Raw genomic sequence first — 12889 nt, forward strand, 5'->3', positions numbered from 1 at the left:
AAAAGAAGAGGGAGGGGAGAAAAGTCAAGGCTTGTCGGGGTAAGAAGCATAAAATTTCCGTAGCAGGCGGGGAGCACGAACGTGGGATTTATCAACCCATTCCGTGTGGGAGGGGGGAAAGTGCTTCCAAGCGACCAGGTATTGGACGCGATTACGGTGCCTGCGGGAATCAAGAATTTCACGAACTTCAAAATGATGTTCCCCATCAATCAGCAACGGAGCAGGCGGAGGTTCATCTGGGGGGCGTAAGTGGGAAACCCGAACAGGCTTGATGAGGTTGATGTGGAACACCGGGTGGATGCGGTTGAGGTGTTTGGGCAATTGTAAACGAACAGAAACAGGATTGATGACTTTCACAATAGGGAAAGGGCCAACATACTTGGGTCCCAATTTCCTTGATTTCTGTGTAGTGTGCAAGAATTTCGTGGACAAATACACCAAATCCCCAATGCGGTATTCATAGGGCTGAGAGCGTTTCTTATCAGCTTGCTTTTTATGGGCCTTATGGGCAGCATCCAAAGTGGAAAAAGTCAGAGGCCAAATGCGACTGAGACGCTCACTCCAGTCCGCAACGGAAGGAACCAGTGGTTGGGCAGTAGGCAATTCGGGAATAGGAACAAAATCTTGGCCGTAAACTACCCGAAAAGGGGTGAACCCCGTACTGGAGTGAACCGAGTTGTTGTAGGCCACCTCAGCATGTGGTAACAAGTCCACCCAATCGTCTTGTTGATAATTGATGAAACAACGTAAATATTGCTCAAGGACGGAATTTGTACGTTCACAGCCGCCATTAGTCTGAGGATGGTAGGCGGAGCTAAGGCCCTGGGCGGACCCAATGCGTTTGAGAAATTCCTTCCAAAAAGCAGATGTGAATTGGACCCCACGATCGGAGATAATACGGTCGGGAATCCCATGCAAACGGTAGATGTGTGACAGGAACAGTTTAGCCAATGCCTTGGCGGAAGGAATTTTGTGACAAGGCACGAAATGAACCTGCTTGGAAAACAAATCAGTGACCACCCAGATGACGGTATGCCCCTGGCTTTCGGGAAGCTCAACAATAAAGTCCATAGAAATCTCCTTCCAAGGGGCAACCGGGCGAGCGACGGACTGGAGGAGTCCCTGCGGTTTCCCCGGCGGTGTTTTGGCGGCAGCGCAAACTGGGCAACTGGCCACATAAAGTTCAATGTCCTTTTTTAAAGAGGGCCACCAGAATTGTCTCTTCACGAGGTGCAAAGTTTTTACGAACCCAAAATGACCCGCCAATTTGGAGTCATGAGCGCGACGAAGGACGACCAGTCGTAAGGATGCGGGGATGTACAATTTAGCACCAATCCACGGTAGATCGTCCCGCATGGTGCACTCATCCCGATGATTCAAAAACCAGTCGTCTTGAGGAAGAGCTTTTTTAAGGTCAGCAAGTAGATCTTGAGGCACTTCCCTCCGAGCTTGGGTCTGTTGACGTGTGAGCACCGGAGCTGCCAGGAGCGGTTGAACGATACTCAGTTTAGAGCAATTATATTGAGGTAATCGGGACAAAGCATCCGCCATGAAGTTCTTTCCGCCCGGGATATACTTTAGAGTGAAATTGAAACGGTTGAAATATTGGGCCCATCGCATCTGTTTGGGGGAGAGACGACGAGGCGTTCGCAACGCTTCCAAGTTTTTGTGGTCAGTCCAAACCTCAAATGGGTGTTTAACGCCTTCTAGGAAATGGCGCCAAGTAGCGAGGGCCCAACGGACGGCGAAAGCCTCCTTCTCCCAAACCGCCCAACGTCGCTCCGTGTCAGTGAGTTTACGGGAGGTGTATCCGCAAGGCTGCAAGTTACCTTGGTCGTTGGCTTGCAGCAGGATGGCCCCTACGGCGACATCACTGGCGTCCGCCTGGACGACGAAAGGCCGGTCGAGATCCGGATGCTTAAGAACTGGTTCAGCGGCAAAAAGGCGTTTAAGTTTCTCGAATGCCGCCTGGCATTCCATGTTCCAGTCTAAAGGCTTGTTAGGTTTAGGCTTTGGGTCGCCTTTCATCTTGAGCAAGTTAGTAATAGGGAGAGCAATCTGAGCAAAAGAGGGAATGAATTGACGGTAGAAATTAGCGAACCCCAAAAATTTTTGCAATTGCTTACGAGTTTTGGGCGCGTCCCATTCAGTGACCGCCTTCACCTTCTCAGGGTCCATTTCAATGCCATCAGGGGAGATGCGGTAGCCCAGATAGTCAATTTTAGTTTGGTGAAACTCACACTTAGACAATTTGGCATAAAGGTTAGCGGCACGGAGTTTTTTCAGAACAGTGCGCACCAGATTAACGTGGTGGTCATAACTGCGAGTGTAAATGAGGATATCGTCCAGGTATACGATAACGCCCTTGTAGAGATGATCGTGCAAGATTTCATTAATCAATTGCATGAAAACAGCAGGAGCCCCTTGTAGGCCAAACGGCATAACCCGGAACTGGAAGCAACCAAGAGGGCAGTTGAACGCCGTCTTCCATTCGTCTCCTTCCTTAATGCGTACTCTATAGTAAGCTTCGCGCAAGTCCAATTTAGTGAAAATGCGGCCCTTCCCTAGCTGTGCCAACAAGTCCTTCATCAATGGGAGCGGGTAGAGGTTCTGAGTTGAGACAGCGTTAAGGTTTCTAAAGTCACAGCATAAGCGAAGAGAACCATCTTTCTTTTCACGAAACAATACAGGGGCAGCCACTTTGGGTCGAGCAGGTTCAATGAAACCACGTTTCAAATTTTTGTCAATGAAAGAACGCATCTCCTCCATTTCTCTGGGCGACATGGAGTAAATCCGGGGTTTAGGGAGCTTAACCCCGGGTAAAATGTCAATGGAGCAATCAGTAGGCCTGTGGGGGGGCAGAATATCCGAAGATTGTTCGCTGAAGACATCCTTAAGGTCCAGATATTCTTTCGGAATTTTCTCCTCCCCTGCAATCCTCTCCTGCCCTCTAGCGGCCATTTCAGGAACGTCAGTGACCGGCTGCTCCGGAGCGCCCTCTCCCACTGGAGGCACCTTCGAGCGAACGCGTAAGCGGCCTGTCCGCCAATTTATGTGAGGGTTCCACTTCCGGAGCCACGGGATGCCCAAGATGAGTGGCCTGTCCATGCCAGGTGCGACCACAAAAGAGATTAATTCAGTATGGGTACCCATCCGCATTTCCAGAGGCTCCGTAAAAAAATGGGCGCCCCCCCCCCGCAATGGACCCATCTATTTGGCAAAATACAATTGGGGTTTTCAAAGTGCGCAATTTGAGGCCTAATTTCTCCACCATGGCTGGGTTGATCATGGATCGGGAACAGCCAGAATCAAGTAAGGCCAGGAGGGTGGCAGGTTTCCCCTCAGGAGGAACTTTTAATTCAATAGGGATTAGCAGGGGCCCCTTGTTTGAACTCACCCAGTGAGGCGATGTGTCGTCATCGGAGTCCTCCGAAGAAGAGGAGTTAGCGTCCGTGTCTCCCTTTAACGGCTGGGCAAAAGGAGGGGGGTTGGATTCCCCAGCAAAAGCCGATTCCTTCTTCTTCTTCTCAGGGCCTCTGCCAGACTTTTCCTCACGTCTGGGAGGGAGTTGCGCAGAGAGGGGCAATTTAGCACGACATTCGGGGGCGATGTGCCCTAATTTGCCACAGCGAAAGCATGTTAAAGGCCTGGAGAGGCCAGAAGGGGGCCCCCTGGCTTCACTTCGTCGTTTGAAAAGTGATTGAGTGGCTGGAGGGGGGAGGGACTTGGCAGCCTTCTCTTTCCGCTTCCTTCTTTCCTCTTTAGCATAACGGAGACGGGTTAAGTCGAGTTCAGCGTCTGCTGCATGCTCAAACCAAGTGATTAAACGTCTAGGCAGGTTACGATTGACACATTGCTGATAAATGTCTTCATTCAGTCCTTCAGCAAATCTGTCCAGTAGGGCGTCCTCCCCCCAGCCTCTCATGTATTGGGAAAGACACTGAAATTCCTGGATGTATTGGGCGACAGGTCTATCGTCTTGTGCAAAGGTTAAAAACTTCAGTTTGCTCCGCTTCTCAGTTAATGGGTCATCAAAACGTTGGCGGAAAGCCTCCATAAAGCGGTTGAAATTCCCCAAGAGGGGAGAACCAGACATATGCAAAGCAGTTGACCATTTAGCAGCCTCACCATCTAAAGACAAAAGAATCATTCTGACCCTCATGATGTCAGTTTCAAAGTCTCGGCCATAAATCTCCATGTAATTAAACACCTGCATAAGAAAAGAAGCCAGGCTAGCAGAATCACCATTGTAACGCACAGGCAAGGGAGGGATTTTAGCCATCCGATGTCTTCGGGGGGGAGGCCCTCCTTGGTCAGCAAAACCTCTAGCCGCAGGGGGTGAAGCAGGCCGAGGGGGAGGGGGAGATGTCAGTCGTGGGTAACGTTGCCAATTTCTCCAGTCTCTTTCCTCCTCCCCCTTTCTTTCCCCCAAATATGTTTGACCCCAATAATCAGGTAATTCACTTCGCTGGGGTTTTCTCATGGGCTCCGGGAACTGGTAACTTCGGCATTCTCCCTCATCGCCTCCCCTTCTTTCCCCAAAATACCTTTGGCTCCAATAGTCAGGGAATTCAGTCGTCTGGGATTTTCTGACGGCCCCCAGCTCCAGCGAAGGTTGTCGGGGTGGTCTTTGGGTGAGTCCAGCATTCCAGCTTGTCTCTGTCTCTCTCTGTCCCACCGAAGTTGACCATCGGGGTGGGTGGGCAGGTTCAGGCTGGCTGGAAATTTGCAGTTGAAATAAATCTTCATGTAAGGATAAGTCAGGCGGGCTGGGCTCGTGTAGAGAAAGGTCGGGAGGTCCTGCTCCACTGGAATCCGCACCTCCCACAGCCCCCTCCTGGTCTCTGATCGGAGAAGACATTATCTCCCTTCTCGGTAGACGTAAATCTCCTGGAAAGGGTTTCTTTTTGAGACTTTGCTTCTTGTCAGGCACCACTCCATTCCATAATTAGGAAAGAAGACTAAGAGACTCCATGGTTGGAAATCAAAGTACTTTTACTAATTATAAATGGTAAGCGAGCAGTAGCAAAGCAAAGTCTGCTTAATTTGGCGCGAACGCAATTGATATATAGAATAGCCCGTTCCCCCCCCCTTAGGATCAAAGCTCCAGTCCAATCATAAGTCCTTCAAGTGTCAGGTGTGAGATAACTTCAAAAAGACAGGCCGAAAGATGGAATGTCGAAGCCGTTGATGCAGGCGGGAAACACAGACGCATGCGCAATCCCAACGACTGGTACATCCTAGAACATTCCTCCAGCACATCAATTAACCCCTCCCAAATACAAGCCCCCCCTTCCCGTTTCATGGCAGCTGAAGCAACAGCAAAGCAGAAGCTGACATCAAGTGTCCACACACCTCTGAATTAAATAGATTAAAAAATCAGATGTTATTTCAATGAGATTCTTGTTGAAATGCAGTTATCTTTTGAAAGAAATGCTAAAAGCAAACACTTTATCATCAGAAGCAAAAAGCTGACAAAATTTAGAAGAATTTGTCTGAAAGATTCTAATTTCCTTTCTCCGAGGAATCTTCCAGCTTTAGAATTTATTTCTTCAATGTCTTGAAGAAAGGTAGAAGTGGTGCAGATATTACACACACACACACAGACACACACACACACACACACACACACACACTTAACAACAACAAAAATAAATATGTAGTTTAGCACATTTCATTCCAGGCAAGAGAAATAATTTCAGAATCTCTACCTTTTTCACTTTGATTTCAGGGATAACTACATATAGTCTTCCTATAAAAATGCTGTGAAATAGATTAAAGTAAACAAAAAAAAAAGTTCGAGGCCAACTTCCATTGGAAGCTTGAAAGCAAAAATTCCACCTAAAGTACCCCTGGTTTATAGCAACACAATGATTGTCTTAAGTCTCCAGAAATAGAACAACAATAGAACAACTCCTTGTTCCTTTCAGATTATGTGACTTCAGGGTAAAGTAGTGTTGATCTAGGACAAGGCCAGTCATCTTCTCTTAACCAGACTCACTACATAAATATGCTATGAGGGCCAAATGGGAATAATAAAGGAAAAATAATTGCCCACTTACCACTAACTATTACAGTATGATGCATGCCCACACTGTTTATGTTTTTAAAATATTAAGTTAATTGATAGTGTCAGAGATGCTTGGAGCATATAATAGAAGCAGGCTGAACATTTATGTTTCTGCTTGTCTCTTAATTAAGTGGTGCAGAAAGCACCCTGTGATACTTATGTAAGAAGAGTAAATCAGTAATTAACTACTGATAGTAACAATAGGCCATTGTTCCTTTCATAACAGTACCCATATAGTTAGGAAAATAGCATAAACCCTCATTAATTGGATTAAACATCCTCTGGACATTATTTGGGCACTTCACTTTTTCCTTTTTCTTTGTTTTGTAATGCATACAAGGAACATAATATGATATGATAATAGAGAATATGTGCCTTATTAGGTCTCAATGCACAAGTGATAGCATATTTTAATCTGTTTCAATGAACTCTTGTCCCAGACAAGGGCTCATTGATACTGTTCTTGCAGAGCCAGTGGTAAATTACAGCAAACACATGAAATACAAACACAAAATGCAGATATGGAATACAATGGAAGAAACATTTCATTTTCTTTGCCTTTTCTCAAGAGGAAGGATACTCTAGTCTATGTTTGGGCTATGCAAGTTCAGAATAAAGGCAGCTATGGGTCTGGTGCCTGGTTATACTAATATGATGACGATGACGATGACGATGACGATGACGATGACGATGATGATGATGATGATGATGATAATAATAATAATAATAATAATAATAATAATAATAATAATAATAATAGAAAAAGGCAACTTAACTTGTAATTATGTAAGTTTTGTAATAGTCATTGAGGTTTAGATATTTTCTTATTACCAAAAATTAAACCTGTTAGTGGTGCTATGAGCTTTATTGATAGTCTAGTCACTATGGCGTTCAGTTGAGGCATTTCATGTAACAATGAAAATATCAGCAATTAATCACAGGTAGGCAAGAGGGTTTGGGGAGTTAAAGGTGAGAAAATATTCTGAACTATTCAGGAAGATGTTAAGATATTATAGTAGAGGAAATTCAGGTCTACAATTGGTTTATATTTCTTAGCAAAAGTAGAGGGTCAGAACAATCTTTATCAACATACTACATTCTTTATCAGTAAACAAACTAATGTATTTTGCCAATTTTTATTCTAAACTTATTCCTAACTTAGTTGCATCAACCATCTTGATGACTTGTCTAATGCAGTTTTCCTTTTCAGTGAGATTCAGATGGTAAAAACAGCCTTTCTTCCACTAGGGAAATTTACAGCCCATCCTCTGCATTCAGATCTCACACATCTACATATCCTTTGTACAGAATGATACTCAAATTTTATACCCCTCAGAGAGGGTTCGCAACTTGGGAGTCCTCCTGGATCCACAGCTGTCATTTGACCACCACTTGACGGCTGTGACCAGGGGGGCATTCGCCCAGGTTCGCCTGGTGCGCCAGTTGCGACCCTACCTGAATCGGGAGGCTCTCACAACAGTCACTCGGGCCCTTGTGACCTCTAGGCTGGAATACTGCAATGTGCTCTACATGGGGCTGCCCTTGGGGAGCATCCGGCGACTTCAGCTAGTGCAGAATGCAGCCGCGCGAGTGATCGCGGGTGCACCCCGATTCACCCGCATTACACCTATCCTCCGCGAGCTGCGCTGGCTACCTGTTGATCTCCGGATGCGCTTCAAGGTGCTATTAATCACCCATAAAGCCCTACATGGCAGTGGATCTGGATACTTGAGAGACCGCCTTCTGCCAATTAAGATCCCATAGATTAGGCCTCCTCCATATTCCATCGGCCAGCCAATGTCGGCTGGCAACTACAAGGAGGAGGGCCTTCTCAGCAGTAGCCCCGACCCTTTGGAACGAGCTCCCCGTGGAGATTCGTACCCTCTCCACCGTCCAAGCCTTCCGCATAGCCTTGAAGAACTGGCTCGCCCGTCAGGCCTGGGGATAGGATAGTTACCCCTCCCGAATGATGAATGTATGTTGCTTGCTATTTTATTACTTGTTTGTCCTAATGTCTGTATTTCCCCTTCCCAGTTTTTGTGTGAGCCGCCCTGAGTCCCCTCAGGGAAAAGGGCGGCCTACAAATTCTAATAAATTCTAATAAATTCTAAATTCTAATTTTTTTCCTCACAATCTGCTCCAGTCTGAGCAGAGACTCTTTCACTTGCCTTCCTTTGTAGGTTTAGGTTTTATTGGTTTTCTAAGCCGCCCACTCCCGAAGGACTCCGGGCGGCTTACAATAAAAAGGGAAGGGGGATAAATAAGACAATACAAAATTTAAAATACAACAACATTCACAATTAAAGTGGGGCTGGATACTTCAACAGTCCCAGGCCCGCCAGAACAGCCAGAACTTAATAGCTTTACGGAAGGCTGGGAGGGTAGTAAGGGTCCGGATCTCAACGGGGAGGTTGTTCCAGAGGGCCGGAGCTGCAACAGAGAAGGCCCTCCCCCGAGGGGTCGCCAGCCAGCATTGGCTGGCAGATGGAATCCGGAGAAGGCCAAGTCTGTGCGATTGAATCGGTCTTTGGGAGGTAATTGGCAGGAGGCGGTCTCTCAGGTACCCAGGTCCGATGCCATGGCAAGGCAACTTCTTCCTGAAAGAAACCATAACTCCTGATATTGAAGCTCTTGATCAGCCAAAAAACATGTCAATCCTATCATTATCTTCTCCAAGAGGGTAGAAATATTTCTTCGCAATGAAAATTTTGTTTAGGGGGAGAAAAAACTGGTGGCATTTTCATATCTATAGACACAATTTATTCTCATTATATTTATTTTTTCCAGAGTTTTGTAGGGTAACATTTGATAATATATTCACATTCATGTAATATGAGCCAGCAGTGTGCAGCAGCTGCCAAAAATGCCAACATAGTTCTAGGCTGCATAAACGGAGGGATAGAATCAAGATCACATGAAGTGTTAATATTACTTTATAATGTCTTGGTAAGGCCACACTTGGAATACTGCATTCAGTTTTGGTCGCCATGATGTAAAAAAAGATGTGCAGACTCTAGAAAGGGTGCAGAGAAGAGCAACAAAGATGAGTAGGGGATGGAGGCTAAAACATATGAGGAACGGTTGCAGGAATTTGGTATGTCTACTTTAATGAAAAGAAGGGCTAGGGGAGACATGGTAGCAGTTTTCCAATATCTCAGGGGTTGCCATAAAGAAGAGGGAGCTTCAAGAGCTTCAATATCAGGAGTTATGGTTTCTTTCAGGACTCCCTCTCCAAAGCACCTGAGAGAAGAACAAGAAGCAATGGGTGGAAACTAATCAAGGAGAGAAGCAACTTAGAACTGAAGAGAAATTTCCTGAGAGTTAGAACAATTAATCAGTGGAACAGCTTGCCTCCAGAAGATATGAATGCCCCAACACTGGAAGTCTTTAAGATGTTGGATAGCCATTTGTCTGAAATGGTATAGGGTTTCTTGCCTAGGCAGTGGGTTGGACTAGAAGACTTCCAAGGTCCCTTCCAACTCTGCTATTGTATTGTATTAATACCAGCTCGTATCTATTACTCTGAAAAGGGAGTCACTACTCTTTTATTTTCTACCTCTAATCTCTCTGAACTTTTTTTAGTCCAAAATCTTTGCATATAGACCAAAGTTTTAGTGAAAATCAGTAGCAAATAAGACCTGAATGCTTCCCCTTGGCTTCCTTCCTTTTCTGCTAACAGAAACTCTGATTGTGGTAGATCAGATGTCTATAAGTAACAAGCAACAACAACAAATATCCTCTTTCTGCAAAGTTTATTTGAGTTCCTAATTGTGGTAAGAATGTCATGAATTCTAGCAAACACATATGTGTGCTTACTCACAAGGGAACACTCTTTTTTAATATTTTAGATTACTAGAGCAGTAAATGTATTCTGCTGGTCAAATTAGAGTCTCCAGCTTGGTGATCTCATTACCGATGAGTTCCCCAAGCCACCATCCACTATAAGACAAACTTGACAGCTGGTGCTCAGGGGAGACATAGGCAGCTGGAACTAAAACACCATAAGTCAAGAACAAAATGTTTTTGCAGAGGTGTAAGGATTAAGTAAAACAGCAACAGTCAGAACCATGCATAGAACAAACCTGGACAGACAGGCTCTCATTTTAGTAAGAATTAAAGCTTCCCAAATACTCAAAGTCAAAGCAACTACAATATGTAAACTCCCCCCCCACCATGTCTCTAACGCACTCACACAAGTATACTTAGACTTTTTTTTCATAAATACAGTTTATTTCTCCACAAATATGCACATTCTTATCTGCATCAAACTTAAAAGTCAAAAACATGGGTAAACTTAGGTAACTGTGGAAGAAAAAATACATGACTGAATATCACCTAAAAACTGCTGAAATTGTCTGCTGAAAAGCCATTGGTAAAAACACTAATCAATGTGATGTTTAAGTGCTGGACAAGAAGTAGGGAGATCCAGATTGTAGTCCATCTTCAGCTCACTGAGTGAGTTGAGCCAGTAACTCCTTATTGGCCAACCTGCCTCACAGAGAGGATATAAATATAAAATCAGCAAACTAAATAAAACAGTTGGGTTTAGAAGTTGGGAGATAAGATGAGTTCTAGTCCTATTTTAAACATAAAGCCAGCTGGGTGACCTTGGGCCAATCACTTTTTCTGAGCCCTGAAATAAAGCAGTGATATTCCACTTCTGAAATCTTGCCAAGAAACCAAAAAAGAAATTTTGCTGGAGGACTAATCCAGGGAGTTGCTAAGAGTCAAATTTGACTTGAAGGCATGAATAAGAAAACAAGCAGTAAGCAGATGCTTATCCTTTCTTGGATTGAAACTATATTTTACCTGGTTTTATAAAGTTGTGGGTGTGAGCATGTATTAAATTATCAAGCAAAATAACAACATAATGCCCTTTAAGAATTATAAATGTGCCAAATTTGAAACCTGGGGTGAAATCAATTTACCTTTGCTACTGCTTTGGTAGGAATGTGAGCGTGCACGTGCCACCTCCGTGCATGCGCAGGACCTTCCACAAATGTGCAGAGGGTCAAAAATGGATATGATTACATCTGGGTAGGTGGACGGAGCCTGCTACTGAGTGCGCCTGCAAAGGTACACAAACAGTGAAGGGGGGAGTCTGCTGTGCCACGCGATTTATATTAGCTAGAAATCAGGAAATCCTGCTTTCTACCTAATATAAATCATGCATCACAGCTGGTCATTGAAAAGTAGTGGTTTGCTCGAAGCAGTAGCATTTTTTTGACTTCTGGTTCAGGTGAACCAGTCTGAACCGGTGGCATTTCATCCCTGCTTCAATCTATACTTTAGTGTGACTGAAGTGCACATGAAACATCCTTCAAAGTTGCTTTGCTAAGCATTGTAGCTAAAGGAAAGTATATTTGCCATACTGTTCTATTTTGCATTTCTCAGAGGCCTTGTCTAGCAGCTTGGGACCATGAAAATATTCTGAACAGATGCTGGGAATATGCAGAAGACTTTTTTTAAAATTCCAGCTCCTGGAAATGCCAAATGAAGCAAAACACATGTTAAAGCATCTACTAGTTAATGGAACTGTTAGCAAAATATCCTGATAGTATAATATACCTCCATGATAAGACCTACTTTGCCTCCATAATACATAGTGTCATGGTGGTGCAGTGGTTAGAATGCAGTATTGCAGGCTAATTCTAATGATTGCCAACAGTTTGATCCTGACCAGCTCTAGGTTGATTCAGCTTTCCATCCTTCTGAGGTCGGTAAAATGAGGACCCAGATCATTGGGGGCAATGACATTGTAAATTGCTTAGAGGGTACTGTAAAGCATTACGAAGCATTATATAAGTCTAACTGCTATTGCTATAGAGGCCAAGTACATCTACCGCCTACAGGCCTAATAATTATGGTAAAATGCACTCATGTGCAATAGAACCCTATGTGCAACATTCTGCATATACCACAAAAACACAAAACAAAGTGTTAAGATGCACTGTAGGTCTCAAATGCTTGTTTAAACCATAAGTGAGTTCCATGTATGAAAAAACTAAATAGTTGAAATGTTAAGGCAGATTGTTAGGATTTGAAATGAAACTGCAAGCAATACCATGGCATTTTCTGATAATATTAGTTAGTATATCAGGGGATAATGTATTCTATTTTTTCATAGCTGTATTTTATTTCATTAATTAATAATTCTCCTTCTTTTCCTTCACTGTCCCTTCACTATTTTATTCCCTTTTAATAACAAGGCATTACTGGATCATAGGTATTAAAGATAGATAGATAGATAGATAGATAGATAGATAGATAGATAGATAGATAGATAGATAGATAGATAGATAGATGGGTGGGTGGGTGGGTGGGTGGGTGGGTGGGTGGGTGGGTGGGTGGGTGGGTGGGTGGGTGGGTGGATGGATTGGATGGATAGATAATAACGATGATGCCTATGTTGTTTCTATGTTCTAAGAACTGCATATATACAGTGAGAAACATGTATGGTTCTTTCTTTGAAATAGAAAAATCAGGTGGTTTATTTAGAAGCAGGGAACCTACAAGTCTTGTTTCCTTATTGGTCCCAAAGTTAGTACTTACTAAGCAACTGTAAATGTATTTAGTTTTATCTGGTAGTTATTCTGAAGCCATCTAAAATTTTGTTTTAAAAATACTCCATTTTGCAGGTATTGGTGTTTAGGAATATCAAGGTTAATTTGAGGTGCTGAGAAGATATTCTACATAGTTTCAAGAATATAATTCCAATTAAAACATTTTCTTCATCTTTCATTCACACATACTACCATATTTATGAAATCCACCAGTGTGTTAGAAATTGGTATATAAAACTTAAGGCACTACTCAAAT

This window comes from Thamnophis elegans, chromosome 4 (genome assembly GCF_009769535.1).
Source record: "Thamnophis elegans isolate rThaEle1 chromosome 4, rThaEle1.pri, whole genome shotgun sequence".
Classification (NCBI taxonomy): Eukaryota; Metazoa; Chordata; class Lepidosauria; order Squamata; family Colubridae; genus Thamnophis; species Thamnophis elegans.